The sequence below is a fragment of the Amblyomma mixtum genome, chromosome 8 (genome assembly GCF_055824585.1).
Source record: "Amblyomma mixtum isolate Tamu chromosome 8, ASM5582458v1, whole genome shotgun sequence".
Taxonomy (NCBI): domain Eukaryota; kingdom Metazoa; phylum Arthropoda; class Arachnida; order Ixodida; family Ixodidae; genus Amblyomma; species Amblyomma mixtum.
The window spans coordinates 125,627,484-125,633,711 of NC_143019.1; the positions used below are offsets into that span (position 1 = coordinate 125,627,484).

At 46.4% G+C, this 6,228-nt stretch overlaps 1 pseudogene; it reads left to right on the forward strand.

The window, feature by feature from the left end:
- Window positions 1-4: 4 nt before the first annotated feature.
- Window positions 5-1,815, forward strand: LOC149334235 (uncharacterized; annotated as a pseudogene).
- Window positions 1,816-6,228: the final 4,413 nt, after the last annotated feature.

The window sequence follows — 6,228 nt, forward strand, 5'->3', positions numbered from 1 at the left end:
GCATGCAGCGACGACAGTTTTTCAGGTTGTGATACCGCACCCTTAGACAAGGAGACATTTGTTGCGAATGAGGTGGTACGCCAGCCTTGTGACAACCATAGTTCGGCAGCACAGCAATTTGCTCTGATAGCTATCAAGCATAATATGACGCATGCCTGCATGAATGATGTTTTGGATTTCTGCCGTCAGCATGGGATGTTGGACCTTCCTAAAGACGCCAGAACAGTTCTGCAGACACAGAGGAAGGCAAGCCTAGATGTCAGTGGCTCTTTTGTGCATTTTGGCCTTTCCGAGGGCATTCAACAGGCACTTCAGCAGGGTCCAGTACCTCAATGCGTAAAACTTCATGCAAACATCGATGGACTGCCACTTCACAAAAGCAAGCAGACAGCTCTTTGGCCGATACTTTGCCGCATAGCCAACATCAAGGAGTCGGAACCATTTATGGTCAGCGCCTACTGCGGCACAGGAAAGCCACCCTGTCTCGAGCAGTTCCTAGGCCCATTTCTTGAAGATGTTCGCAACCTGAGTTGCAGTGGACTTACCATAAAAGGGGTTCTGGTAAGCGTGAGCCTGACTGCAGTGATATGTGACGCCCCAGCAAGAAGCTTTGTAAAAGCGATAACAGGGCACACAGGTTATCATGCCTGTGAACGATGCAGCCAGAAAGGGCAGTACATAGACAGCAGGCTCACGTTTCCAGACCTGAATGCACCAGAACGCACTGATGCTTCGTTTCGCAGCCAGGAAGACCAGCGGCATCATACTGGTGTCTCACCATTTACAACACTGGACATTGATATGTGACATGTTTTCCGACTGAATACATGCATCTTGTCTGCCTGGGGGTGATGCGGCGGCTGCTTCGAAACTGGGTCCGCCGAGGATACACTGCAAGACTGAGCCGAGCTCAACGAAATGACCTTAATGATCAGCTTCGAGCAGCAGCTGCAGCCTTTCCAAGGACCTTTCAAAGAAAGCCAAGGGGAACGGAAGAACTTGACCGGTGGAAGGCAACGGAATACAGAACATTCCTTCTTTATGTGGGGCCTGTAGTGCTGAAGTCAATTTTGACAAAAAAGCTTTATCAGCATTTCTTGATTTTCCATGTTGCGCTCCGAGTACTCGCTTCCCCTGAGCATTATGTTGCCCTCAATCAGTTTGCCCGGGACCTGTTGAGGCATTTTGTCCAAGAATTTGGAAAACTGTATGGAGCAAAGCAGCTCGTCTACAATGTGCACACTCTGGCTCACTTGGCTGAGCAGTGCTTGGAGCATGGCACTGTTGACAACTTCAGTGCCTTCCCTTTCGAGAGTTACCTCGGAAGAGTCAAGAAGATGCTACGAACAACTCACAGGCCTCTGTCGCAGCTAAGCCGTAGAATGTCTGAAGCCAGGCATCATGCACATACCTGTACCAGACAAGTGGACTGGCACGTGAAAGTGGGCGATTGCGTTCTAGTTGACAACCACCCTAGTGTCATCACTGAAGTGGCTGGGGAGAACGTAAAAGCTGGAGCCCTGCTGAATTGTAGGGATTTTTTCAAAGTGCCAATTCAGTCATCAAGGCTAAACATTTGGCGTTGTGGTGATGTTGACCTAGAAACTAATGTCTGGCCCCTGACATACCTGAAGGACAAGGTGCAGTGCTTGAGGCTTGTATACAAGCAAGGGCATGTGGTTTTACCGTTTCTGCACCTTTGTTGAACCCTCAGAAACCGGACGGTACCCCTGACATGTCCATCGAAGAAGCAGTTTAAACCATATGCTATTATAAAGGGTGCCAGTTTGTTTTGAGTTTGACCAAGAGACACAAATCAAGCACTGAAACCTCCTAGTACAACTGAAAGAAAAATTTTCCCTCCTTCAAAACCTAGCTGAGAGTCAACTTTCTGCCTCATTTAAATAGTAGAATACAACAGCCACTAAATCACCATGGGACAGCTGCGTAGTGTACATTGCCTGTGCATGCTTGAAAACCCCAGGGGGTCATAATTTCTGGACCTTTCCACTACAGAGGTGCGTTCCATCCCAGCCACGGCAGTCGCATTTCGATGGAGGCAAAATGCAAGAGGCCTTGTGTACTGTGCAATATCAGTGCATGTTAAAGAACCCCAGACGGTCGAAATTAACCGGAGCCCTCCGCTACGCCATTCCTCATAGCCTGCGTCGCATTGGGACATTAAGCCCTATAAAGCCTTTCCACTACAATATTCCTCATAGACAGAGACGTAGCTCTCTATGCTCAAGTGAGGAAGAGGAAGAAGCCATGCTTGGACTTGGGTGCGTCGGAGTGGGTGAAGCTGCCTCGGAGTGTGGCAGGAAGTGTGGTGGTGTGAAGCCGTGGCGACTAGTGCAAGGGAAATTGTTGCTACTGTTGGTGCTGTTATTGAGTTCCCACAGCCTAAGTAATCCTTTTGGCTGTCGTACATTGTTTACACTCGAGTACCTCTATGACAAATGCCTTTGCAACAAAATCACAAATGTGCTGAAGTGAAAAGGAAAAGCCATGCTTGGACTTGGGTACGTCGGAGTGGGTGAAGCTGCCTTGGAGTGTGGCAGGAAGTGTGCAGCCGTGGCGACTAGTGCACGAGAAATGGATGCTACTGTTGGCACTGTTATTGAGTTTTCACAGCCTAAGTAATCCTTTTGGCTGTCACAAACTGTTTATGTTCAAGTGCCCCTGTTACAAACGCTTTTACCACAAAATCACAAAATGGGCTGAAGTGAGGAAAAGGAAAGAGCCATGCTTGGACTATAGTGCGTCGGAGTGGGTGAAGCTGCCTCGGAGTGTGGCAGTAAGTGTGGTGGTGTGAAGCCGTGGCGACTAGTGCAAGGGAAATTGTTGCTACTGTTGGTGCTGTTATTGAGTTCCCACAGCCTAAGTAATCCATTTGGCTGTCGTACATTGTTTACACTCGAGTACCTCTATGACAAATGCCTTTGCAACAAAATCACAAATGTGCTGAAGTGACGAAAAGGAAAAGCCATGCTTGGACTTGGGTACTTCGGAGTGGGTGAAGCTGCCTCGGAGTGTGGCAGGAAGTGTGGTGGTGTGAAGCCGTGGCGACTAGTGCAAGGGAAATTGTTGCTACTGTTGGTGCTGTTATTGAGTTCCCACAGCCTAAGTAATCCTTTTGGCTGTCGTACATTGTTTACACTCGAGTACCTCTATGACAAATGCCTTTGCAACAAAATCACAAATGTGCTGAAGTGACGAAAAGGAAAAGCCATGCTTGGACTTGGGTACGTCGGAGTGGGTGAAGCTGCCTCGGAGTGTGGCAGGAAGTGTGCAGCCGTGGCGACTAGTGCACGGGAAATGGATGCTACTGTTGGCACTGTTATTGAGTTCTCAGAGCCTAAGTAATCCTTTTGGCTGTCACAAACTGTTTATGTTCAAGTGCCCCTGTTACAAACGCTTTTACCACAAAATCACAAAATGGGCTGAAGTGAGGAAAAGGAAAGAGCCATGCTTGGACTATAGTGCGTCGGAGTGGGTGAAGCTGCCTCGGAGCATGGCAGGAAGTGTGACGGTGTGCAGCCGTGGCATCTAGTGCATGGGAAATGGTTGTTACTTTTGATGCTGTTATTGAGTTCTTACAGCCTAAGTAACCCTTTTGGCTGTCATAAGCTGTTTACATTCAAGTGCCTCTGTGACGAACGCTTTTTCAAAAAAATTACAAAATGGGCTGAAGTGAGGAAAAGGAAAGAGCCATGCTTGGACTATAGTGCGTCGGAGTGGGTGAAGCTGCCTCGGAGCATTGCAGGAAGTGTGACGGTGTGCAGCCGTGGCATCTAGTGCATGGGAAATGGTTGTTACTTTTGACGCTGTTATTGAGTTCTTACAGCCTAAGTAACCCTTTTGGCTGTCATAAGCTGTTTACATTCAAGTGCATTCATGATGAACGCTTTTACAACGAAATCACAAAATGGGCTGAAGTGAGGAAAAGGAAAGAGCCATGCTTGGACTATAGTGCGTCGGAGTGGGTGAAGCTGCCTCGGAGCATGGCAGGAAGTGTGACGGTGTGCAGCCGTGGCATCTAGTGCATAGGAAATGGTTGTTACTTTTGACGCTGTTATTGAGTTCTTACAGCCTAAGTAACCCTTTTGGCTGTCATAAGCTGTTTACATTCAAGTGCCTCTGTGACGAACGCTTTTTCAAAAAAATTACAAAATGGGCTGAAGTGAGGAAAAGGAAAGAGCCATGCTTGGACTATAGTGCGTCGGAGTGGGTGAAGCTGCCTCGGAGCATTGCAGGAAGTGTGACGGTGTGCAGCCGTGGCATCTAGTGCATGGGAAATGGTTGTTACTTTTGACGCTGTTATTGAGTTCTTACAGCCTAAGTAATCCTTTTGGCTGTCATAAGCTGTTTACATTCAAGTGCATTCATGATGAACGCTTTTACAACGAAATCACAAAATGTGCTGAAGTGAGGAAGAGGAAAAAGCCATGCTTGTGCGTCGGAGTGGGGGAAGCTGGCTCGAAGCATGGCAATATGAGTGGTGGTGTGCAGCCATGTTGACTAGTACATGGGAAGTGTTCGCCATTATTGGCACTGCTGTTGAGTTCTCTTTCATGACAGTGACAACGAACATGTATTGATCCTTGAGGGGTCAGACTTTTGTTGGGACACTGTGACAGGCAACGTTAAATCTGTCATGAATGGGCTAAAAACCATTGAAACCACATTAAGATGGGCTGTTCAAAGCCGGTTGCCTTCAAAAGTCCCAGTGGTTCTTTGCAGCAGTGTGGTGGCTTCCCGCTGTGGCATGCATCAGACGAACGACAGTGTCTTTCTTGGCTTCATTTTGTACAAGAAACTGCTCTCATCCGCGTTGAATACATCATCGGGGCTGTAACCGTGAAGTAACTGAGGAAGTGCATGATCTCTCCATGCGGACATGCAGTCTGTGATGTGGCAGTTTCAGTGCAGCGAGACAGTAATTGCAACTATGTGATGTATGGCGTTCAGCTTCGGAATGGAACAGAATTGAGGCAAGGGTATGAAAAGTGCAGCGCATATGAGTTGGTACAACGTCATCCGCATTGTGTGAGCCTATCTGGGTTATGTCTGTTCTTAATAGTGAAGGATTTACTCTAGGGACTTAAAAAAGTTGCCCTTAGTAACCGAGTGCCTCTTGTAACCATGTCTTGTATTCAGTGTTAACATGGCGAACATAGGAAAACCAACCAAACCACTTTCAAATGTCTCTTATAACCAAGTGTCTTTTGTAACCGTACTTTTCTTGTTGGCTTTACTTGTTTAAAGATCTTCCATTCAGATAAATAGATTGGCTCATTGTTTTTCTAAGCAGGGCTTTTTACAGTTCCCATGAAAGAAATCATTCTTACCTCTAGTGTGTTCTCTTCTGATGTAAAATAAAGCAAATGTTTCCCGCCCTTGCAGCCAAAGCTTCATGTTCTCAGCCTTCTGGCTACTTCTCAGGGCAAATATTTCTCACGGACACACCTTAGAAATGCAGTGTACAGTTGGATTTGCAGAAACGAAAAGTACAAGTATATTTGAGAGCAGCTATATCTGGAAACGGTTTTCGATATGACCATGCTGCAGACTTAATGTATAACTTTTTAGCTATGTCACTTTAATGCAGTTAGTTATGAGAACGCCTTCTTTAACTACATCCTTCTGTGTTTACCACAAGAACAGAATTGATTAGCGTCTTTTTTTTTCATGAAACTGCTCAGCATTTCCTTCTCTTGGCTGGTTATCAGGTTCTGTTGAACTATTTTGCATCTTTCCTGTATGCTAAAAGAGTAGAAAACTGAGCTAGTTGGTTCTGTGTGTTCCTTTCTGTGTCCGCATTCCTGTATGCTTTTTGTTTTTGCTCAGGCAGTGCTTTTCAGGAAAATTACATTGCCTTTAGTGTGTGTACCTAATGCACACAGCCAAATATTGCGTAACGCTAGGGCTACATGCCCCAAGTATGCATACCAGCTGATGAAAAGGTGCAATAACATCTTCACCCGGGGAAGTGTGAAGTGGTTGCCATTTCATGAACAAGCTTTCAAGGGAGGTATTGTGTGCCTGTATCAATGAACCACTTTACACTGTGATGTCATTTGTACTCAAAACAGCTCTTATATGGTCGAAAATCTTTAAAAGAGGATCAAGGGGATTTGTGCTGACATCGCGCAGCAAAAGGCGCCTGTGTACTGTGTGATGTCAGTGCACACTAAAAGATCCCCAGGTGGCCCGATAATATTCTTG